The 25,994-nt window shown below is 43.1% G+C and overlaps 1 long non-coding RNA gene across 1 annotated transcript in view; it reads right to left on the reverse strand.

Moving 5' to 3' along the window:
• LOC139266886 (uncharacterized) overlaps positions 1-25,994 on the reverse strand; it is a 208,189-nt gene that overhangs the window by 66,643 nt on the left and 115,552 nt on the right. The window contains exon 2 of the long non-coding RNA XR_011593793.1: positions 22,593-22,636. This is a non-coding gene — a long non-coding RNA (uncharacterized lncRNA). The remainder of the gene's footprint in view (positions 1-22,592; positions 22,637-25,994) is intronic.

Here is a 25,994-nt window from a genome sequence, read left to right on the forward strand (position 1 = left end):
TCTAACCTGTCCAATCCCGTCAGAATTTTATATGTTTCTATGAGATCCCCTCTCATTTTTCTAAACTCCAGTGGATACAAGCCCAGTTGATCCAGTCTATCCTCATTTTTCAGTCCTGCCATCCCGGGAATCAATCTGGTGAACCTTCGATGTACTCCCTCAATAGCAAGAATGTCCTTCCTCGGATTAGGAGACCAAAACTGAACACAATATTCCAGGTGTGGCCTCACCAAGGCTCTGTACAACTGCAGTAAGACCTCCCTGCTCCTATACTCAAATCCTCTTGCTATGAAGGCCAACATGCCATTTGCCTTCTTTACCGCCTGCTGTACCTGCATGCCAAACTTCAATGACTGATGTACCATGACACCCAGGTCTCGTTACACCTCCCCTTTTCCGAATCTGTCACCTTTCAGATACTATTCTGTCTTCCTGTTTTTGCCACCAAAGTGGATAACCTCACATTTATCCACATTATACTGCATCTGCCATGCATTTGCCCACTCACCTAACCTGTCCAAGTCACCCTGCAGCCTCTTAGCGTCCTCCTCACAGCTCACACCGCCACCCAGCTTAGTGTCATCTGCTAACTTGGAGATATTACATTCAATCCCTTCATCTAAATCATTGATGAATATTGTAAATAGCTGGGGTCCCAGCACTGAACCCTGCGGCACCACCCTGGTCACTGCCTGCCATTCTGAAAAGGACCCGTTTAGTCCAACTCTCTGCTTCCTGTCTGTCAACCAGTTCTCTATACAGCAGGTACCTCAAAACACTGGAGAAGTACCACCAACGCTGCTTCCGCAAGATTCTGCAAATCCATTGGCAGGATAGGCGCACCAACAACAAGGTGTTCTTGCTCAGGCCAACATCCTTAGCATCGAAGCACTGACCACGCTTGACCATCTCTGCTGGATGGGCCACATCGTCCGCATGCCTGACACGAGACTCCCAAAACAAGCGCGCTACCCGGAGCTCCGACATGGCCAGCAAGCCCCAGGTGGGCAGAGGAAATGCTTCAAGGACAGCCTCAAAGCCTCCTTGAAAAAATGCAACATCCCCACCGACACCTGGGAATCCTTGGCTCAAGACTGCCCAACGTGGAGGAAAAGCATCCGGGAAGGCGCTGAACACCTCGAGTCTCTTTGCCAAGAGCAAGCTGAAGCCAAGCGTCGACAGCGGAAGGAGTGCGTGGCAACCCAAACTCCCTACCCACCTGTTCCTTCAACCACTGTTTGCCCCATCTGTGACAGAGACTGTAGGTCCCGCATCAGTCTCATCAGACACCTGAGAACTCATTTTTAGTGTGGAAGCAAGTCATCCTCAACTCTGAGGGACTGTCTATGATGATGATACAATTCTCAGAGTACTATGGTCTTAAGTTTGTATAATGTGCAATAAATCCCATTGGTACAATTTTCAACACCTAAACTTGCACTGTACAAACATAAAAACAAGCTAAAGCATGGGGACTTTGGAACCATTTTTGAGGTGGGATTTTGACAGAAAACAAATGTCAAAAGCTTATATTTACTTCAGACAGACAGTTAAGAAATCTAGCACCAACCTTTCTGGCAGTGGGGGAGGGTGAATTTGGGGCAGAAACCAGATCTGGCAGGGATCAGGCCCTTTTCAGCTGCATCAAGAATCCTGTCACTTCTACAGCTGGGCTTGCAAGCCAAAGTGTAGCCTTCATGCATCTTATGGTTTTATAGAGCTAACCAGGGTTCAAAAAGATATCCTGGTTATTGTAATTAGCTCACTGGAATTAACATGAGCCCCTCTGTGTTCTCCTAGCCTACAGATGGTGGAAGAATAATACTCTTATCAAACCGTGCGACTTAGGCTATAAAGTACCATTTAGATATATATATATATAAATAAAAATAAAACAATTGCAAAAAGTCAATACAGAACTTTTAGTTTACACCTCCTCAGATACATTAACAACAACTAAATATTTCATTACATCTCCTAATGATCATGGTAATTCTTACTCCTACATGAGCTTTAGTCTATCCTCACACAATCTATACCCATCTGCCTTCACATGAGCTGCAATAGACTGGAGCATGGAAAACTAGAAAGCAGGGAGACCCTTTGAGATTATAAGCTTGAACTATTCCTTTGATGTTATAGAACCAAAAGGTGATTGATTGATAACTCTCAGATACATTTGATTATAGCTATCCAAACTCAAAGGTTCCCAACAGCACTGATCTACAAACTTCTTAATTAAAGGTGCAAAATAAAGGAAGATATCACAGTGATGAATAATAGAGCTACAGATATTGGTAATTTTATATTTACATTTTATTGCTACTAGCTTTTAATTGATGTAGGTTTGATGTGTGTAGGTTGTACCCTCTAACCTAATGCAATTTGAAAGGAGATATAAGGAACAGAAATTATCTTGCACATTATCAAAAATGCAACTACCCAAGTCTCACGCTCTTTAAATCTAAATTGTAGCAAGAACACAGGAAAAGTCACATTCCATTTCTCTGTCAGTCACCACTTCAAGTTTATGAAAGATTCTGTATTGTGCACTGATTTGGCTCTGTGTTAAATCTTTTCAAATTCCTGGTTCATAAGCTTGTCATCACACATTCACAGCAAAGATCATTCTCCATTATTTAGTGCATGCTTTAGTCTTATCCTCATTCCAGCACATGTATTGAAACCGTCAGCAAAGTACAGATTTTCCTGGTGAGATCAGCGATATGCACCATAAATGTAATCATCTGGTGCGTTGATCTCACCGTCAATGACGTCCTCCATATTTCTCTGCTTTTCTAATTAGAATATTTATCAGGGAGACTAACATGGTGGACATTAGAAGAGATATAAAAAAGCTATAAAGACATTTAAGATAGAAAGGGAGGAGATAATTGATAAACTAATCAAACTTAGAGAGGATAAAACTCTTGGTCTGGATGGATTGCATCTGCGCATATTAAAAGAAGTTAAGGAACAGGTCACAGAAGCACTATTACATATATAAAAATTCATTAGGAAAGGGAATAGTGCCAAAGGACTGGTAGACAGCTAATGTGATTCCTATATATAAAAAGGAGATAAAAACAAGTCCAGGGAACTGTAGACCAATTAGCTTAATGTTGATGGTAGGAAAGATAATGGCATCTTTTACTCAAAGATGTATAGAAAAACATCTAGAAACCAAAAATAAAATTAAAAATATTCCAAAAGGGAAGGTCATGCTTCACCAATCTTATTAAATTCTTTGAAGAAATAATAGAAACGGGAAATAAGGGTAATGCAGTAGAAGATTTGGATTTCCAAAAAGCCTTTGATAAGGTACCACATAGAAGACTCATGACTTAGGTCAGAACATATGAAGTCAGAGGACAAGCAGCAAAATGGATAGCAAGCTGACTACAAAACCGATAACAGAGATAATGAGTTAATGGTCGTTATTCAGATTGGCAAATGGTGAGAAGTGGTGCTCCATAAGGATCGGTGCTGGGACCACTGCTGTTCACCATTTACATAAATGATTTGGACTCAGGAATCGGAAGTACAATGTCAAAATTTGCGGATGACACCGAATTGGGGGTGTAGTTAACACAGAGGAGGACTGCGACATTAATAAACTTGCAGAAAGGGCGGGTAATTGGCAAATGAATTTCACTATAGATAAGTGTAAGGTAGTATATTTTGGTAGGAATAAGAAAGAGGCCACATACCCATTGGAAAATAAGTGTCTAAATGGGTTGGAGGAATAGAGGGATCTGGGGGTACAGATACACCGATGACTAAAAGTAGCAACACTGTAAGATTCCAAAATTCGTGGAAACCTCACCACCCCCCCGCCCCACCCCTGGTGTTTGGACTCACTGAAAAGGAAATTTGATTTGGGACTATTAAACAGAAAGTTTGGGATCCTAAAATGCATACAGAAGAAATCTACAAGTTTTAACCAAGTTTGGGATTTTAAAAGGCATGTTTGGGCCTGTGGGGAAAGCTGCAGAGACAGAGGGGTGGGATCAACCTTTACCTTTAGAATTTGGATATTGTAGCTAATCAGTTTGTCTGGGGAGCTGTTTGACCACAGTCAGGCTCCCAGAAAACATTAGCATTTAAACAATCGACCACGGAAGAAACATTATCCACTCCACCCACAGGACCCAAATATCACATACATATTCCAACATCTTTTTCAATATGCATAGAAATATCTGGCTCAGCCCAGACTTCCCGAAGCCAAAGCAGTGCTATCACAATGGACAAGAGCTCATCAGCTCATAAATAAGGAATATCGCAATCCCAAAGTCTATCAACGCCAGATTAAAACATTTAATCAAGTTTCAGTTAGCTAGCCCGCCAAAACTTATACAAATAAGACCACTTAAAATCAATGGGCAGCAAAACTCAAACAAAAGAAACGTTAGATTTGCCGCGAAGATTAAGCAGCCTCTCAGAGTATAATTGAGGGCCTATCGTACCATGAGAACTACTTCAATTCTGACCATCACAGGAAGAACTGTTCTGACCATCACAGGAAAAACTTTTTCTGACCATCACTTCGGAACAACAAGATCAAGATCGAGAGCACACGGCGAGAAAACACAGGAAGAAACATCGCGACATCAGGGAAAAGAACTCGCTCCAACTGGCTTCAATACGCAGCAGAGGTCTTCTACCACATCCAGGGTATGGCAAGGCAAACCGGCTCTAACCAAAGAATCCCAAAACCGCGAAACAAGCTGTCAAAGGAAAGGATCTGGTGAACATGAATCCCTGGAGCCCCAGAGTTTGACCTAGTTAGCGAGTAAGTGGGAGGTGGGAGATATTTCTGTTGTGTTTATCACTTGTAATAAAGTATTCCCCATTGTTTAGAACCTTATTGTAAGATTTTACAGTTTTATTGGAGTGTATTTGTGTTATTTGCTTTCTTGAATAAAACTCATACCTTCTTTGTACAAAACAGTTGTCTGCTGCACTTTATCACACCCTGATTAATACATCCAAGCTCGAGAACCAGGGAGTGCGACTCGCAACCGTTCTGGTCAGGAAGGCAAGCTGACAGACACACCATCCGCTACAACATGGATTAAAAAAAATGCAAACAAAGCACTGTGGTTTACTTCTAGTGAGATAGAATTGAAAAGCAGAGAAGTTATGTTAAACTTGTAGAGAATCTTGGTTAGACCACACTTGGAGTACTGTGAACAGTTCTGGTCTCCATATTATAAAAAGGATATAGAGGCACTTGGGGAAGAGTGACCATAATATGGCAGAATTCTTTATTAAGATGGAGAGTGACACAGTTAATTCGGAAACTAGGATCCTGAACTTAATGAAAGGTAACTTCGACGGTATGAGGTATGAATTGGCTAGAATAGACTGGCAAAGGATACTTAAAGGGTTGACGGTGGATAAGCAATGGCAAACATTTAAAGATCACGTGGATGAACTTCAGCAATTGTACATCCCTGTCTGGAGTAAAAATAAAACGAGGAAGGTGGTTCAACCATGGCTAACAAGGGAAATAAGAACATAGAACATAAGAACATAAGAATTAGGAACAGGAGGAGGCCATCTAACCCCTCGAGCCTGCTCCGCCATTAAACAAGATCATGGCTGATCTGGCCGTGGACTCAGCTCCACTTACCCGCCCGCTCCCCATAACCCTTAATTCCCTTATTGATTAAAAATCTATCTATCTGTGATTTGAATGCATTCAATGAGCTAGCCTCAACTACTTCCTTGGGCAGAGAATTCCACAGATTCACAACCCTCTGGGAGAAGAAATTCCTTCTCAACTCGGTTTTAAATTGGCTCCCCCGTATTTTGAGGCTGTGCCCCCTAGTTCTAGTCTCCCCGAACAGTGAAAACAAACTTTCTGCCTCTAACTTGTCTATCTCTTTCATTATTTTAAATGTTTCTATAAGATCACCCCTCATTCTTCTGAACTCCAACGAGTAAAGACCCAGTCTACTCAATCTATCATCATAAGGTAAACCCCTCATCTCCGGAATCAGCCTAGTGAATCATCTATGTACCCCCTCCAAAGCTATTATATCCTTCCTTAAGAAAGGTGACCAAAACTGCACGCAGTACTCCAGGTGCGGCCTCACCAATACCCTATACAGTTGCAGCAGGACCTCCCTGCTTTTGTACTCCGTCCCTCTCGCAATGAAGGCCAACATTCCATTCGCCTTCCTGATTACCTGCTGCACCTGCAAACTTTTTGGGATTCATGCACAAGGAACCCCAGGTCCCTCTGCACCGCAGCATGTTGTAATTTCTCCCCATTCAAATAATATTCCCTTTTACTGTTTTTTTTTTCCAAGGTGGATGACCTCACATTTTCCAACATTGTATTCCATCTGCTAAACCTTAGCCCATTCGCTTAACCTATTTAAATCTCTTTGCAGCCTCTCTGTGTCCTCTACACAACCCGCTTTCCCATTAATCTTTGTGTCATCTGCAAATTTTGTTACACTACACTCTGTCCCCTCTTCCAGGTCATCTATGTATATTGTAAACAGTTGTGTTCCCAGCACCGATCCCTGTGGCACACTACTAACCACCGATTTCCAACCTGAAAAGGACCCATTTATCCCGACTCTCTGCTTTCTGTTAGCTAGCCAATTCTCTATCCATGCTAATACATTTCCTCTGACTCCGCGTCCCTTTATCTTCTGCAGTAACCTTTTGTGTGGCACCTTATCGAATGTCTTTTGGAAATCTAAATGCACCACATCCATCAGTACACCTCTATCCACCATGCTCGTTATGTCCTCAAAGAATTCCAGTAAATTAGTTAAACATGATTTCCCCTTCATGCTGCGTCTGCTTGATTGCACTATTCCTATCTAGATGTCCCGCTATTTCTTCCTTAATGATAGTTTCAAGCATTTTCCCCACTACAGATGTTAAACTAAACGGCTTATAGTTACCTGCCTTTTGTCTGCCCCCGTTTTTAAACAGAGGCGTTATATCAGCTGCTCTCCAATCCGCTGGTACCTCCCCAGAGTCCAGAGAATTTTGGTAGATTTTATCGAATGCATCTGCTATAACTTCCGCCATCTCTTTTAATACCCTGGGATGCATTTCATCAGGACCAGGGAACTTGTCTACCTTGAGTCCCATTAGCCTGTCCAGCACTACCCCCCTAGTGATAGTGATTGTCTCAAGGTCCTCCCTTCCCACATTCCTGTGACCAGCAATTTCTGGCATGGTTTTTGAGTCTTCCACTGTGAAGACCGAAGCAAAATAATTGTTTAAGGTCTCAGCCATTTCCACATTTCCCATTATTAAATCCCCCTTCTCATCTTCTAAGGGACCAACATTTACTTTAGTCACTCTTTTCCGTTTTATATATCTGTAAAAGCTTTTACTATCCGTTTTTATGTTTTGCGCAAGTTTACCTTCGTAATCCATCTTTCCTTTCTTTATTGCTTTCTTAGTCATGCTTTGCTGTCGTTTAAAATTTTCCCAATCTGTCTATTTTCCCACTAACCTTGGCCACCTTATACGCATTGGTTTTTAATTTGATACTCTCCTTTATTTCCTTGGTTATCCACGGCTGGTTATCCCTTCTCTTACCGCCCTTCTTTTTCACTGGAATATATTTTTGTTGAGCACTGTGAAAGAGCTCCTTAAAAGTCCTCCACTGTTCCTCAATTGTGCCACCGTTTAGTCTGTGTTTCCAGTCAACTCTGCCCTCATCCCACTGTAGTCCCCTTTGTTTAAGTGTAGTACGCTCGTTTGAGACACTACTTCCTCACCCTCAATCTGTATTACAAATTCAACCATACTGTGATCACTCATTCCGAGAGGATCTTTTATTAGGAGATTGTTTATTATTCCTGTCTCATTACACAGGATCAGATCTAAGATTGCTTGCTCCCTTGTAGGTTCTGTAACATACTGTTCTAAGAAACAACCCCGTATGCATTCTATGAATTCCTCCTCCAGGCTACCCCGTGCAATTTGATTTGACCAATCGATATGTAGGTAAAAATCTCCCATGATTATTGTTGTTCCTTTTTCACATGCCTCCATTATTCCCTTGACTATTGCCCGCCCCACTGTGAAGTTATTATTTGGGGGCCTATAAACTACGCCCACCAGTGACTTTTTCCCCTTACTATCTCTAATCTCCACCCACAATGATTCAACATTTTGTTCATTAGAGCCAATATCGTCTCTCACGACTGCCCTGATATCATCCTTTATTAACAGAGCTACCCCACCTCCTTTCCCTTCTTGTCTATCTTTCTGAATCATCAGATACCCCTGTATGTTTAATTCCCAGTCTTGGCCACCCTGCAACCATGTTTCTGTGCAACCAATGGCCAATAATTTGTTCTGAAGATACTGCCCAGTCATCTTAAATGGTAGAGTGGCAGTTTCTGTATGGCAGTAACATAACATCAGGAGACATATGGTGGGGCATTGTGGCCATAATAAATTGGCCACTCAATGTTACCAGCATGGTTTGTATGTGAGGGTCATGTCTGGGGTCTGGAGGGAGACTCGTAAACATTGTACAGTGATGGTTGTACAAAGTACCGAGTTAATCTGGAGAACAGTGTTCTGCTAAGAGGGTTGGGACTTTTTGAAAGGTCTGTTAACAGGGCTACAACAGGAAGCAATTCAGATCTAGGACTTAGCACATGCGTTCTTTTGCATGAGTGACAAAAGTTCCAGCTTATTACAGTAATTCTGATAAAGTATCAGCATGCCCAAGTACTTGTGTGTCCTTGTACATGAAACACAAGGCGTTAGTATACAGGCACAGCAAGTAATCAGGAAGGCAAATGGAATGTTGGTTTTTATTGTAAGGGGGATAGAGTATAAAAGCAGAGAAGTCCCGCTACAACTGTACAGGCTATTGGTGAGGCCACACTTAGAGTACTGCATTCAGTAGGTGTCTTCGTATTTAAGGAAGGATATACTTGCATTGGAGGCAGTTCAGAGAAGGTTCACTAGGTTGATTCCGGAGATGAGGGGATTGACTTATGAGAATAGATTGAGTAGGTTGAGCCTATACACATTGGAGTTCCAAAGAATGAGAGATGATATTATTGAAACTTATAAGATAATGAGGGGGCTCAACAAGGTGGATGCAGAGTGCATATTTCCACTCATAGGGGAAACTAAAACTAGGGGACATAGTCTCAGAATAAGGGGCCGCCCATTTAAAACTGAGATGAGGAGAAATTTCTTCTCTCAGAGGCTTGTAAATCTATGGAATTCTCTGCCTCAGAGAACTGTGGAGGCTGGGTCATTGAATATATTTAAGGTGGAGATACAGATTTTTGAGCAATAAGGGAGTAAAGAGATTATGAGGAGCGGGCAGGGAAGTGGAGCTGAGTCCATGATCAGATCAGCCATGATCTTATTGAATGGTGGAGCAGGCTCAAGGGGTCAAATGGCCTACTCCTGCTCCTATTTCTTATGTTCTTATGTTCTTATGTACCTGAAAACTAGCGCGAATCAAAGAAAATCGCCACCGCCACTGTTCTGAATGAGTGTTTGAGTTAATTATAATGAACTTTTACCTGTTTCAGTGAGGGTCTCAGCAAGTCGTAAGCCAATAATCAAATGAAGTTGCTTAAGTAATCATTCCTTCATCACACACACCATTATTTTATTTGCAAATTTTAGCATTGAAATTATAGTCTGCGAATGTAATTTAAGGGCCTTAAACAGAGTTTGCAAAGGCTACAAACGATAGCTGTTTCAAACTCTATGCCACATCATTCTTGGTTTGGCATGTTATGTTACATCTGCTTAAAAGTTAAGTTGAGTGGACGATATAAAATTCTTTGTAACTCATCATCCTAAATCACAGGCCGATTTTTTGTGAGCTACATCCAAGGCCATTATTCTGTGTTACTTAAAACTACTTTAAGGTGCGATCATAGTAGTTACCACTAACCCTGTAATAAGAGAATCAACCACCATTACCTACATATCAAATGTCAATAAAGAACATAGAATAGAATGTCGGATTTATGTTTGAAGCTTACAGCTAGCAGTTTAATCTCAGCCTTTAGAAGGCTAAACAAAAATAACTTGAGGTTCAGTCGCATAATTACGACATTTTGAGAATCACTTATTAGATTTTTGCCTTGCAATCCATAGACACTCATCCAGTATTCTCATTTATCACTGAAGTGCATTGGTGGAATTTAAGACTTAGAATAAATTCTAGCCATTCAATTAAACAAATAATTGTTTGTATCTAGAAACTAAATCATCCAACATCCAAGTTACAATTGCAAAAAAGAGGTTTAGATATAGATACTATATTGACCAGCGGCCATATCTGACTGAATAATGCTAAGTCATCAGTAAATATGAGCCATCTCTACTTGTTGAATAAATATTGTATCTTGTGAAACAAGTATCAATATTTTTAATGGTTAGAATAATTTCAAATCTGCAAGCGACATGAATGAATTTACTGTGGATTTAGTTAGTGTTGCACATGCTGAATTCAAGATGTCACAGAGGAGATAATGTCCACTTAAAACGACTAATAAAATTTTTGATTCTAACTTTGTTGTCATGGCTGTGACATTATAGAGGTTGTTCTAACTGGTTAGTTGATTGTGAGCAGCGAGGTTGCTTGGGAAACAGATTTCTCAAATTTAGTACAGTATTTTCATCAGTCTATGAATGAAAGGCAGATGTCTGTTTAGTGTTTAAACAGTGGCCACATTGTGTTTGTGCTGTGACAGAGACTGTGGTTCTCATATTGGACTGTACAGCCACCTAAGAACTCATGTTAAGAATGGAAGCAAGTCTTCCTCGATTCCGAGGGACTGCCTATGATAACTGTTATGTATGGAGAAAGAGTCAGACTGAACAGTGTGAGCTCAAAGTAAAGTGTGACCTTAGTCTTTTATTGCAGGTCTCCAGAGTGCCTCTCCAAGCTGTGAGGCCTCCTTAAATACCTGTGCTCCCAAGGGATTATGGGATCCCTTGGGACTCCAGGGGATGAGCCCTCTGGTGGCTATACAGAGTAAATACAAGTTTACATATATAACAACATTCCCCCGCAAAGTCAATAGTGTAACTATTTAAAATGTGAGTCGATCTGGGGCCCTTCTTGCCCTGGTTGATTGTCTTGGTGTGAAAGCTGGTATTGTTGGATCATTTGTTGGGCCCTCGCTGGGCTGCTGTGCAGCTGGCCTTGCTGGGCTGCCTGGTGTATTGGGTCCTGCTGGGCTGCTGCTGATGATGGGTCCTGCTTCGTGGTCAACCGTGGTTCCGGTTGTCACTGGTGTGTATATTGGGGGATCAAAAAAGATAGGGTCCAAGGTGGGTTGCTCAGGATAGTCCGTAAATCTGAGTTTGATTTGGTCCAAGTGTTTCCGGTGAACGAGTCCATTTGAAAGTTTTACCCGAAACACCCTGTTTCCCTCTTTGGCCATGACAGTGCCGGGAAGCCACTTGGGACCTTGTCCATAATTCAATACAAAAACAGGATCATTGATTTCAATCTCGCGTGACACATTTGCGCTATCATGGTATGCACTTTGTTGAAGCCGCCTGCTCTCTAACTGTTCATGTAGATCAGGGTGAACTAATGTCTTGAGTGCCCTTTTCATGAGCAGTTCAACAGGTGGGTTCCGAGTGAGCGAGTGGGGTCTCGTGCGGCAGCTAAGCAGGACTCAGGATAGGCGAGTCTGCAGTGAACCTTCAGTTACCATCTTCAAGCCTTGCTTGACGGTTGCACTGCTCTCTCTGCCTGACCATTGGATGCTGGTTTAAGTGGGGCAGATGTGACATGTTTGATCCCGTTGCGGGTCATGAATTCTTTGAACTCAGCACTGGTGAAACATGGCCCGTTGTCGCTCACCAGGACATCGGGTACGCTGTGAGTGGCAAACATGGCCCGCAGGCTTTCAGCAGCAGCAGCGGACGTGCTAGCCGACATTATCTCACATTCAATCCACTTGGAATACGTGTCTACAACCATAAGGAACATTTTACCCAAGAATGGGCCTGCATAGTCAACGTGTATCCTAGGTCACGGTTTGGAGAACAAGACCATAAGCTTAGCGGCGCATCCTTGGGAACATTGCTTAACTGTGAGCATTTATTACATCTGTGAACGCAGGACTCTAAGTCCGCATCGATACTGGGCCACCAAACGTGGAATCTGGCTATCGCTTTCATCATCACGATGCCTGGGTGGGTAATGTGGAGGTCACTGATGACGGGTGTCTCTGCCCTTCTTGGGGACCGCTACTCGATTGCCCCACAGAAGGCAGTCTGCCTGTATAGACATTTCATCTTTGCGCCGCTGGAACGGCTTTATCTTTTCCTGCATTTCCACTGGGACACTGGACCAGTTCCCGTGAAGCACACAGCTTTTGACTAGAGATAATAAGAGGTCCTGGCTTGTTCAGGTTTTGATCTGCCGGGCAGTGATGGGTGATTGCTCACTCTCAAATGCTTCCATAACCATGGCTAGATCTGCAGGCTGCGCCATTTCCACTACCGTGGTGGGCAATGGCAGCCTACTGAGAGCATCGGCGCAGTTTTCTGTGCCTGGCCTGTGGCGGATGGCATAGTTGTATGCGGACAACGTGAGCGCCCATCTCTGGATGCGGGCCGATGCGTTGGTATTTATCCCTTTACTCTCAGAAAACAGGGATATAAGTGGCTTATGGCCAGTTTCCCATTCGAATTTTAGCCCAAACAGGTATTGATGCATTTTCTTTACCCCATAGACACACGCTAACGCTTCTTTCTCAATCATGCTATAGGCGCTCGGACGTCGTCCCAGTTCCAGCGTATCTTTCGTAGCCAGCTCCTGCCGAGCAGCGTGGGACCATTGCCCGGTACCATCCAGAGTGGTAGCAAATGCACCAGTCCATTGTAGGGGACCTTTACGGTAGCATTGCCGATTACAGGAATCAGTTCTTTCGTGTAAGTTCTTAGTTTCGTGCGAACTGGAGTTAAGACTGACCTTGAGGCCTTGTTGCACCACAGTCTTTCGAAAGTCCTTTTGCCCATGATGGACCGGCTCGCCCCCATGTCCAGCTCCATTGACACTGGGAGTCCATTTAGTTCAACATTCAGCATTACCGGGGGACAATTCATGGTGAATGTGTGCACCCCATGTACCTCTGCCTCCTCGGTCTGAGGCTCTGGTTCATCGTGATCCTCTGTGGATCTGTCCTCCTCTGCAACATGGTGGTTTGCAGGTTTAACAGGCTTAGCAGCTCGCCTGCACACTCGTTGAAGGTGTCCCATTGTTCCACAGCCCTTGCAAACGTATCCTTTGAATCGGCATGAATGGAAATGATGATCACCCCCACAGCACGAACAAGGTGTTAATGGCCTTGCATTCATCACCCTTGATGGTGGACTCTGAGACATCTGCGGACGTGCAGCTGCAGGTATGTGTGACCTGCCCTGTACATTATGATTCAAAAACAACATCACTTTGTTCACAGTACTTGTAGCAGCACTCGTGTGCTGAGAGATTTGCTTTGTATTATCACTGATGGCAATGAATGCCTGATGCTATCGCTATGGCCTTACTCAAGGTTGGGGTCTCTACCGTCAAAAGTTTGCAAAGTATGGTTTTGTGGCCAATGCCAAGTATGAAAATGTCTCTGAACATGTGCTCCAAATATTCTTCAAATTCGCAATGTCCTGCAAGGCGTCTTAGCTTGGCGACATAACTCGTCATTTCCTGGCCTTCAGACCTTTTGTAGGTGTAGAACCGGTACCTCGCCATCAGAACGCTTTCCTTTGGGTTCAACTGCTCTCGGACCAGTGTGCACAGATCGTCATACGATTTCTCCGTGAGTTTCGCTGGAGTGAGCAGATTCTTCATGAGGCCATATGTTGGTGCCCCACAGACTGTGAGGAGGATCGCCCTTCATTTGACAGCATTCTCTTCCCCATCTAGCTTGTTGGCTACGAAGTATTGGTCGAGTCGCTCCACAAAAGTTTCCCAATCATCTCCATCTGAGAATTTCTCCAGGAGGCCACTGTTCTCTGCATCTTTGGGTTCGCTTTCTGTATCTCGTCGCCAGTTGTTATGTATGGAGAAAGAGTCAGACTGAACAGTGTGAGCTCAAAGTAAAGTGTGACCTTAGTCTTTTATTGCAGGTCTCCAGAGTGCCTCTTCAAGCTGTGAGGCCTCCTTAAATACCTATGTTCCCAAGGGATTATGGGATCCCTTGGGACTCCATCAGATGAGCCCTCTAGTGGCTGTACAGAGTAAATACAAGTTTACATATATAACAATAATGATGATGATGTGTGCATAGAGACAAGAAAAATGGAATCTGCAAAATTCATATCCAATGGATGTTATCTTATTGGCTGAACAATGTAGCTACTGCTATAAATTGCATTCTACCGTTCTAAGCTATTGTCACTCATCTTTCTATAAATATTTGTGCAAACTCAGCGGACATGGGTCACTGAACAAAATTACTCAGCTTGGCACAAAATGTAAATCTCAGAGCAGCCAAAAGGATGGCTGGTTGTGGGAAATGAAAAATATCATTTGGGCAGTAGGGTGGTGTTCTGAGCTTGGGGTTAAAGCACATTGTCAGAAGTCCTACAGCATCCAATTAAATAAGAAATCAAACATTTCAATAGTGTTTTATCTTCTTGCAACTGTGCTTATCCGCCTCCTTCAGCAGATGAAACAAATATGGGTTGAAGGTCTTGAGCCTGTAAATTGCATATGATTTTTCTTTTTAGAAAGAGCTGGATGAGCTGAATGGTCTTTCTTTATTTCATATTTTATTTTCTCGTAATCATCATCATCATCATCATCATCATAGGCAGTCCCTCGGAATTGAGGAAGACTTGCTTCCACTCTTAAAATGAGTCCTTAGGTGGCTGTACAGTCCAATACGAGAACCACAGTCTCTGTCACAGGTGGGACAAACAGTTGTCGAGGGAAGGAGTGGGTGGGACAGGTTTGCTGCACGCTCCTTCCGCTGCCTGCACTTGATTTCTGCATTCTCTCGACGATGAGACTCGAGGTGCTCAGCACCCTCCCGGATGCACTTCCTCCACTTAGGGTGGTTGTTGGCCAGGGACTCCCAGATGTCAGTGGGGATGTTGCACTTTATCAGGGAGGCTTTGAGGGTGTCCTTGTAACATTTCCTCTGCCCACATTTGGCTCATTTGCTGTGAAGGAGTTCCGAGTAGAGCGCTTGCTTTTGGAGTCTCATGTCTGGCACGCGAACAATGTAACCTGCCCAGCGAAACTGATCAAGTGTGATCAGTGCTTCAATGCTGGGGATGTTGGCCTGGTCGAGGACGCTAATGTTGGTGCATCTGTCCTCTCAGGGGATTTGTAGGATCTTATGGAGACATCGTTGGTGGTATTTCTCCAGCGACTTGAGTTGTCTACTGTACATGGTCCATGTCTCTGAGTCATACAGGAGGCCGAGTATTACTACAGCCCTGTAGACCATGAGCTTGTTGGCAGATTTGTGGGCCTGGTCTTCAAACACTTTTTTCCTCAGGCGGCCGAAGGCTGCACTGGCGCACTGGAGGCAGTGTTGAATCTCGTCATCAATGTCAGATGACGAGATTCAACACCGCCTCCAGTGTGCCAGTGGTATGGGAAATGGTCCACGTTGTCCAGTGCCGCGCCGTGATCATGATGACTGGGGGACAGTGCTGTGCGGCGAGGTCAGGCTGATTGAGGACCTTTGTCTTACAGATGTTTAGCGTAAGGCCCATGCTTTCGTATGCCTCAGTAAATACGTCGACTATGTCCTGGAGTTCAGCCTCTGCATGTGTGCAGACACATGCGTCGTCCGCGTACTGTTGCTCGACGACAGAGGTTGGGGTGGTCTCGTAATATTTTAATGGTGACTGCACAGTTGACATAAATGACTATCTAAAAATGTATTTTTGGCATTATTTCAGAAAATGGATGGAAATACAGGTACTAAGGAATTGCATTACAGGATTGCACTAAAGAGGGTACAGAGGAAATTTACGAGGATGTTGCCTGAACTAGATAATTTTAGCTATGTGGAAAGATTTGGAACAGAGGAGGCTGAGGGGAAACCTAATTGAGGTGTATAAAATTATGAGGAGCCAGGATAGAATGCATAGGAAGGACCTATTTCCCCTAGCTGAGGGGTCGATAATCAGGGGGCATAGATTTAAAGTAATTGGTCGAAGGATTAAAGGGGAGTTGAGAACTTTTTTCACCCAGGGGGTGGGTGGGGTCTGGAACTCACTGCCTGAAAAGGTGGTAGAGACAGAAACCCTCATTGCATTTAAAAAGTACTTGGATATGCTCTTGAAGTACCGTAACTTACAGGTCTATGGCTCAAGTGCTGGAAAGTGGGATTAGGCTGGAGAGCTCTTTGTCGGCCGACACGACATGATGGATCGAATGGCTTCCTTCTGTGCTGTAAATGTCTATGCTGTTATGATTCTAATTGAATGTCTCCACTTTTCTTCCATTAATGGTACTACTCTCCTAGACCGGGCTTGGCAAGCATCAGTGATATCATGGACATTCTTGGATTTTTCCCATGTTACCTAACAAAACTGTTTCAATTATAACTTTAAAGAAGCATAAACTGGTCCATTGTTCAGTCTGTGCTTTCTCAGACTGAATGCTGAGTTCAAAATAACTCAATTCAATCATAAAAGTAATAAAGTTGCAAGAACCTGGCTCTCTGTGCTATGTTTATTCTGAGAATTGTTCGCTGAGGCCTCTTTAAATTGACGGTGCAACACCAAAAAATTGGTCTAGAAATTTGGATGATTCCTGCACCAGAACAGGTAGGCCTGATGCCCAATCGATATTGCTCCTCGGGCTTTATTCCCATCAGCCCATCAGTGAAGAATGTTTGAATTTGTGGCCGCTCCATCACCAGTCAGTTAGGTAAGTCTGGGGGGGAAGGGGAGGGGGGATGCAATCGAGAGAAGGGCCGAAAGGGAACGGCGAGCAATCGAGGAGGGGGGGCTCCTACACTTCCTAGCTTCACATGCAAGTTAGTCTGCTTTGTAAATTTATCTTCTTGGTGGTGACCTGCAGCAATCTCTTGAAGGATCGCTGATTAGGCCACATGTAGATATGGCTTTCTGGATATAAAAGGGGTTAGAGGGTCTAGTAAGGAGGAGGAACTGAGGGAAGTCCTTATTAGTCGGGAAATTGTGTTGGGGAAATTGATGGGATTGAAGGCCGATAAATCCCCAGGGCCTGATGGTCTGCATCCCAGAGTACTTAAAAATAGCGGATGTATTGACAGTCATTTTCCAACATTCCATAGACTCTGGATCAGTTCCTATCGAGTGGAGGGTAACCAATGTAACCCTACTTTTTAAAAAGGGAGGGAGAGAGAAAACAGGGAATTATAGACCGGTCAGCCTGACATCAGTAATGGGTAAAATGATGGAATCAATTATTAAGGATGTCATAGCAGCGCATTTGGAAAGAGGTGACATGATAGGTTCAAGTCAGCATGGATTTATGAAAGGGAAATTATGCTTGACAAATCTTCTGGAATTTTTTGAGAATGTTTCCAGTAGAGTGGACAATGAAGAACCATTTGATGTGGTGTATTTGGACTTTCAGAAGGCTTTCGACAAGGTCCCATGCAAGAGATTAAGATGCAAAGTTAAAGCACATGGGATTGGGGGTAGTGTGCTGACATGAATTGAGAAATGGTTGGCAGACAGGAAGCAAAGAGTAGGAGTAAATGGGTACTTTTCAGAATGGCAGGCAGTGACTAGTGGGGTACTGCAAGGTTCTGTGCTGGGGCCCCAGCTGTTTACATTGTACATTAATGATTTAGACAAGGGGATTAAATGTAGTATCTCCAAATTTGCGGATGACACTAAGTTGGGTGGCAGTGTCAGCTGCGAGGAGGATGCTATGAGGCTGCAGAGTGACTTGGATAGGTTAGGTAAGTGGGCAAATGCATGGCAGATGAAGTATAGTGTGGATAAATGTGAGGTTATCCACTTTGGTTGTAAAAACAGAGAGACAGACTATTATCTGAATGGTGACAGATTAGGAAAAGGGGAGGTGCAACGAGACCTGGGTGTCATGGTACATCAGTCATTGAAGGTTGATATGCAGGTACAGCAAGCGGTTAAGAAGGCAAATGGCATGTTGGCCTTCATAGCGAGGGGATTTGAGTACAGGGGCAGGGATGTGTTACTACAGTTGTACAGGACCTTGGTGAGGCCACACCTGGAGTATTGTGTACAGTTTTGGTCTCCTAACTTGAGGAAGGACATTCTTGCTATTGAGGGAGTGCAGCGAAGGTTCACCAGACTGATTCCCGGGATGGCGTGATTGACATATCAAGAAAGACTGGATCAACTGGGCTTGTATTCACTGGAGTTCAGAAGAATGAGAGGGGATCTCATAGAAATGTTTAAAATTCTGACGGGTTTAGACAGGTTAGATGCAGGAAGAATGTTCCCAATGTTGGGGAAGTCCAGAACCAGAGGTCACAGTCTAAGGATAAGGGTAAGCCATTTAGGACCGAGATGAGGAGAAACTTCTTCACCCAGAGAGTGGTGAACCTGTGGAATTCTCTGCCACAGAAAGTTGTTGAGGCCAATTCACTAAATATATTCAAAAAGGAGTTAGATGTAGTCCTTACTACTAGGGGGATCAAGGGGTATGGCGAGAAAGCAGGAATGGGGTACTGAAGTTGCATGTTCAGCCATGAACTCATTGAATGGCAGTGCAGGCTCGAAGGGCTGAATGACCTACTCCTGCACCTATTTTTTACGTTTCCTATGTTTCTATGAACAAAGCTGGCCTGCACGTTGCCATATTGGAGGCTGTTAATATGTAGGCCTGTAAATCCAGTAGCATTCAAAAAGGAAGCAATCTACATAGGCAATCCAAACAGGTCCATCTGCAGATGTTTGAACAGGGGATACTTCATTGTAATTCGCAAAACCATTGCTCCTGTCAGAAATGTATACTCTGTACATACTATGCTGGTACCACTAGAGGGTGCAACTGTGGGAGGCCCAGGCAGCTGCTGTATAAAAGGCTGGTCACCACATTGCTGCCCCACTCTGCAGTTTGAATAAAAAGACTAAGGTCACAGCAGTTCAAGCACAGCACTCGGCCTCGTGGAGTTATTCTACAGATAAGTAGAGACACATTAACTCCCACCCCACACACAAATAAATTGGCTCCACATTCACAGTAACAACCCCAGAGTTTTAATTATTTTAAAGGAAGCTGAAGGAATATTTCTGGCCCAGATGTCCTCCTTGTTGAATTCTGTGGGCTCTGACCCACAGGAAGTTTTGGAGAGGCTATTTCACTGATTTCAATACTTGAAAGTTGATTTCTCTTGTGGGGATAGAAGTGGTCTCGGTGATGGAGATGTTGTAGGGTTTGAAGCTCAGCTCAGGATCAATATGACAGTAAGTTTTCAATGGAAGGTTAACTTGACTGAGGAGAGATTATGTGTTTCCTCATCGTGCAAAACCTTTTTAGAGCATAAATAAAACATGGCACTGCAAACAATAGACCAGTAAGAACATTCAACAAGGCATATTAATAACAATTATAAGTAAATTTATGACAAAATAATGCACGGGGCACTTGTCATATTGACAATGCACAATGAAGAACCAGTTGATATGTGGGTCGGAGCACAGAGAATTTCACAATCTCAGCAGAGTTTTTTCTTCCTACGTTTGTAACTTTCAAAGTACTGTACACTATAATTTGGATCAACAAAACGTTTTTCTTCCAAGTAAAGTGCCATTGTTTTATATTGTACATGTGGTCAGCTGTTGGGATAAAATAAAGAAAATCTCATTTTAATTAGGTGAGTCTGTTATATATTGGACACTTGAGCAGAAATCATGGCCCAGAATTTGCAGTCGGAGGCTTCCCAACCGCAAAGTTTTTATGAAAGTACCTGTTGTTCCCAGAGTTTCAGAGATTTCTGGCTCTGAGCCTCTATGCGTATACGCTTCATACGCTTCGTACGCATCACTGGGATCACATGGGCTGGCCCAACCTATCAAAGTAGGGGTATTCCCATTTATACTTGTGGTGATTGGAATCATCATAAATATGAATGGGAATACCCCCCCCCAAAGCACACAAGCACTTACGATACATTAAAAAAAATTACATATTTAAAATTAATCAAAATGGAATTTAAGTATTTAAAACAAAAATTTAATTTTTTGAAAAATAAATTTACATATTTTAAAGAGTCTAAAAATAAACTTACCTTATTTAATAGGATTTTGAATGTTGAAATTACTGAAAAACATTATTTTGTGTTTTAAAAGTCTTATGCTGATAAAAAGGCAGGCCTTATGCCTGCTTTTATCAGTCGTAAGCATTTCAAGGGTGTTTGCTGGGCAGGATTTGGGCAAATAGCCATCTCTCCTCCCACGGAGGCCCTTTACTTTCGAATGCGTGCAATCTGTCAAGATGATTCTTGAAAGATCACAAGTTCTGGGTTTAGGCGCATGCGCTTTGCATGCCTAAACCCGGAACTTGCGTGGTCCCTACAGATGGGTATGCACCTCGTACCCACCCGTAGGGGCCGTGAATTCAGGGCCCATATTGTAGATCTTGCAGCATGCATTGAATTCAGCCATTATAGTCTTCATCTGCACCTTACGCTAAATCAGTACACACAGTTTGCCTGTATCATGAAATAATCTTTCAAATTATCTTTTATATAGACGGGTTTCTAAAATTTGAACAGGATAACCAGCTAGAGTAATGCATTTCTGCACCAACATTCTGGAATAGTAGCACAGTGGTTGAAACCTATACATGCTGAATGCTTGATCATAGCGACATGAAGCTGAAATTAGGGTGATCTCGAAAACACCAGACAAAGAAAGCAAGGAGATGTGAGAGGAGAAAGAGAGAAAGAAATGGAGAAGAAGTCAACAGCTCTTAGAATTCAGCTCAAGAAAATTGTTATCCAAATTCTAGCAGCATGCTCAGTCAAGGAATTGTGTGCAATGGAGACACCTAACTGGAGAGAACAAGTAAATACAAAGGGATAAATTGAAAGATCTGAAAATTACCAGTAACCTTATAAAATTTGTGATAATTTTCTAACTACACATAATCGGAAAGCACATCTGGTGACATTATCACTGATCTGTATATTTTTATAACAGAAGGATTGCACAAAGTAAACGTTTCCTCTCTATGAAAGAACAGCAAACTATCATAGAATCATAGGGCTCAATTTTGGCCCACCCTGTTTTTCGGTGCACTTACTGGAGATGCGCCGCTTTTCTCTGTTCAGAAGTGCGGCGAAAAAAATCCTCCCCACTTTGGCTGCTGTCCGGCCTCTCCCCAGTTGTCGCGCAGCATGGCCAGTCGAGTTGGGGGTGGAGCCATCGTCCTGCGCTGAAAACAGTGCCGGGACATCTGCACATGCGCATTGGAGTCGGGTTGCGATGTCTGCGCATGCGCAGCAGCGACGAAAATGGCAGTCGGCCATTTTTAAAAGGAATCATAGCTGCTTGTGTTTTGCTGTCCAGTGTGTTTGCTTCCTGCAGCCTGTGTGTGCTCTGATGTCGGCAGTTCCCGCACCTATCCCTGGCTGAGTGGTCTCCCGGTTGTCCCGCCCCATCCCTGACTGAGTGGTCTCCCAGTCCTCCCGCCCCATCCCTGGCCGAGTGGTCTTCCGGTCGTCCCGTAACTATCCTAGGCCTAGCTGCTTGTGTTTTGCCGTTTGCTTGCTGGAGCCTGTTGCAGCCTGTCCGGTGAGCTTGCTTCCTGCAGCCGCTGTGTGCTCCAATGTCAGCAGTTCAATCGCTCCCACCCCTATCCCTGGCCGAGTGGTCTCCCGGTACATTGTCGCCCCGCACCTATCCGAGGCCGAGTGGTCTCCCGGTACATTGTCGTCCCGCACCTATCCCAGGCCGAGTGGTCTCCCGGTACATTATTGTCCCGCACCTATCCCAGGCCGAGTGGTCTCCCGGTACATTGTCGTCCCGCACCTATCCCAGGCTGAGTGGTCTCCCGGTACATTATCGTCCCGCACCTCTCCCAGGCCGAGTGGCCTCCCGCACCGGCCGGCCCGCTGCCTTCCCGGGCCAAGTTTTCAGATGAAGGTAGGGCTTACTTCTATTTTTTATTTGTTATTGAATGCTTATTACTTTTTGTGCTTTGTTTAGTGCTTTGTAAGTCTTGGTGCTTTAGGTGCAGGTCCTCTCACTTCCCTTCCTTCCCCTATCCCAGGCCGAATGGCCTCTGATGTACCTACCTGTGCTTTCTTAACTCTCCACTAGGGTTTTCTGAAGTGGCCACTTACACTGGCCTAAGTAGATTTGGAGTAACTATTAGTTGTCCAAAGTAGCCTAAATGGCCAAAACTGGCATAGTTGGCTGGTAATGCCCCCTTTTGAGAAAAACTAAACTAAATTTAAAAAATCATAACTAACTCACTTACACTGGTGCAAATTGAATATGTAAAATGGGGATTTTTAAGATACGCCAGAAAAATCAAATTGCTCCAAAAAAAACGGAGCATCTCCTGGTCAAAATTGAGCCCATAGAATGGTTACAGCACAGAAGAAGGCCATTCAGCCCATAGCCCCGTAAAAGATTTTCTTTCAGGTACTTACCAACACCCTTTTGAAAGCTGTGATTGATTCTGCCTCCACCACCCCTGTTGGTTAAACATGATTTGCTTTTAACAAATTGAAATATAAATATAGACTGTGGAAATGTTGTGATCTCGTGCAGTCAAGAGTAATCATTACAATCCGAGACCACAAATAATGACATGCCTCAATAGTTGATTAAATCCAAGTTAAATGCAATTCAATATTAATAGCCCCGATACTCTTTAGATTGAATTAAGTAATGATGTGCTTTCAATCTCTATTATGTGTTTATATAGGTTTCCATGATAATGTTACCTGAGATATCAATTTGAGAGCTGTTATTTTTCAGATGCTGCAATTTCTTTATGGAATAATGGAACCAGTGCAAATAATTCAGTGAGCTATCATATGATGGTTGCTTTTTTTATTATGCTAAGGCACGATATAATAAAGTTAAACATAAATATTTCTGTTGCAATTGAGTTTTTGATCATTTACTGACATTCAATAATACAAGAACATAAGAAATAGGAGCAGGAGTAGGCCACTTGACCCCTCGAGCCTGCTCCACCATTCAATAAGATCATGGCTGATCTGATCATGGACTCAGCTCCACTTCCCTGCCCGCTCCCCATAATCCTTCACTCCTTTATCGCTCAAAAATCTGTCTATCTCCGCCTTAAAGATATTCAATGACCCAGCCTCCACAGCTCACCGGGGCAGAGAATTCCACAGATTTACAACTCCCTGAGAGAAGAAACTCCTCCTCATCTCAGTTTTAAATGGGTGGCCCCTTATTCTATGCCCCCTAGTTTTAGTTTCCCCCATGAGTGGAAATATCCTCTCTGCATCCAACTTGTCGAGCCCTCTCATTATCGTATATGTTTTTATAAGATCACCTCTCATTCTTCGGAATTCCAATGTGTATAGGCCCAACCTACTCAACCTATCTTCATAAGTCAACTCCCTCACCTCCGGAATCAACCAAGTGAACCTTCTCTGAACAGCCTCCAATGCATCAGCCTCCAATGCAAGTAGATCCTTCCTTAAACACGGAGATCAAAACTACACGCAGTACTCTAGGTGTGGCCTCACTAAAACCCTGTACTGTTGTAACAGGACTTCTCTGCTTTTATACTCTATCCCCTTTGCAATAAAGGCCAACATTCCATTTGCCTTCCTGATTACTTGCTGTACCTGCATACTAACTTTTTGTGTTTCATGCACAAGGACCCCCAGGTCACTCTGCACTGAAGCACTTTGCAATTTTTCTCCATTTAAATTATAATTTGCTTTTCTATTTTTTCTGCCAAAGTGGATAACATCACATTCTCCTACATTATACTCCATCTGCCAAATTATTGCCCACTCACTTAGCCTGTCTATATCCCTTTGCAGATTTTTTGTGTCCTCCTCACAATTTGCTTTCCCACCCATCTTTGTATCATCAGCAAATTTGGCTACATTACACTTGGTCCCTTCATCCAAGTCATTAATATAGATTGTATAATAGTTAAGGCCCCAGCACTGATCCCTGCGGCACCCCAATAGTTACTGTTTGCCAACCGACTCTCTGTTTTCTGTTAGTTAGCCAATCCTCAATCCATGCTAATATATTACCCCCAAACCTGTGAACTTTTATCTTGTGCAGTAACCTTTTAGGTGGCACCTTATTGAATACCTTCTGGAAATCCAAATACACCACGTCCACTGGTTCCCCTTTATCCACCCTGCTCGTTACATCGTCTAAGAACTCTAGCAAGTTTGTCAAACATGATTTCCCTTTCATAAAACCATGCTGACTCTGCTTGATTAAATTATGCTTTTCCAAATGTCCTGCTACTGCTTCCTTAATAATGGAGTCCAGCATTTTCCCAACGACAAATCTTAGGCTAACCGGTCTATAATTTCCTGCTTTCTGTCTGCCTCCTTTTTTAAATAAGGGTGTTACTTTTGCGGTTTTCCAATCCGCTGGGACCTCCCCAGAATCCAGGGTATTTTGGTTGATTATAACCAACGCATCCACTATCTCTGCAGCCATTTCTTTTAGGACCCGAGGATGCAAGCCATCAGACCCAGGGGACTTGTCTGCCTTTAGTCCCATTATTTTAATGCGTACTACTTCTATAGTGATAGTGATTGTTCCTCCCTCCCTATAGCCCCTTGAGTATCCCCTATTGGGATGTTTTTAGTGTCTTCTACCGCGAAGACAGATACAAAATATTCGTTCAATGTCTCTGACATTTCCCTGTTCCCCATTATTAATTCCCCAATCGCATCCTCTTGGAAACCAACATTTACTTTAGCCACTCTTTTCCTTTTTATGTACCTGTAGAAACTCTTACTATCTGTTGTTATATTTCATGCTAGTTTACTTTCATAATCTATCTTCCCTCTCTTTATTATTTTTTTAGTCATTCTTGGCTGGCTTTTAAAAGTTTCCCAATCCTCTGGTCTCCCACTAGTCTTGGCCACATTGTATGTCCTTGTTTTCAATTTGATACCATCCCTTATTTCCTTAGTTAGCCACGGATGGCTATCCCTTCTCTTACAGTCTTTCCTTCTCATTGGGATATATTTTTGTTGCGAGTTATGAAATATCTCCTTAAATGTCTGCCACTGCTCATCAACCATCCCATACTTTGTAATCTATTTTCCCAGTCCACTTTAGCCAACTCTGCCTTCATACCTTTGTAGTCTCTGTTATTTAAGCTTAGGACACTGGTTAGAGTTCCAACTTTCTCACCCTCCAACTGAATTTGAAATTCAACCATGTTATGGTCATTCATTCCTAGATGATCCTTTGCTAGGAGATTGTTTATTAATCCGGTCTCATTACTCAATACCAGATCTAAGATTGCCTGCTCGCTGGTTGGTTCCGCAACGTACTGTTCAAGGAAACTATCCCGATACACTCTATGAACTGTTCCTCAAGGCTACCCTGGTCAATTTGCTTTGTCCTATCAATATGAAGGTTAAAATCACCCATGATTATTACTGTTCCTTTTTTACCACCCTCCATTATTTCTTGATTTATACTCCGTCCAACAATGTAACTACTGTTAGGGAGCCTATAGACTATGCCCACCAGCAACTTTTTCCCCTTATTATTCCTTATCTCCATCCCTAATCGCAGCAGAATGTAGCTGGTTTTGTTTCTTTATGCAGCTGACAACCAGGACAGGCACTATTCTGAATCTGGTACATACCAGAGGACCAGAAGTAGGTGGAGAAGTTTAGGAATCTTCATCATAATATTATTATCCTATGTAGCATAACTTTGTACAGGCGTGAAGAAGGAAGACTGTTTTTAGACAGAAGAGTGAGCTTTCCATCATTTATTTTCAGGTTAACAATGTTTGGAGGACAAAAAGTTGCCAGTTACAAAGTAGTTGCTGCCTATTTTTACAACATAAAAAA

Source organism: Pristiophorus japonicus, chromosome 7, assembly GCF_044704955.1.
Source record: "Pristiophorus japonicus isolate sPriJap1 chromosome 7, sPriJap1.hap1, whole genome shotgun sequence".
Taxonomy (NCBI): Eukaryota; Metazoa; Chordata; class Chondrichthyes; family Pristiophoridae; genus Pristiophorus; species Pristiophorus japonicus.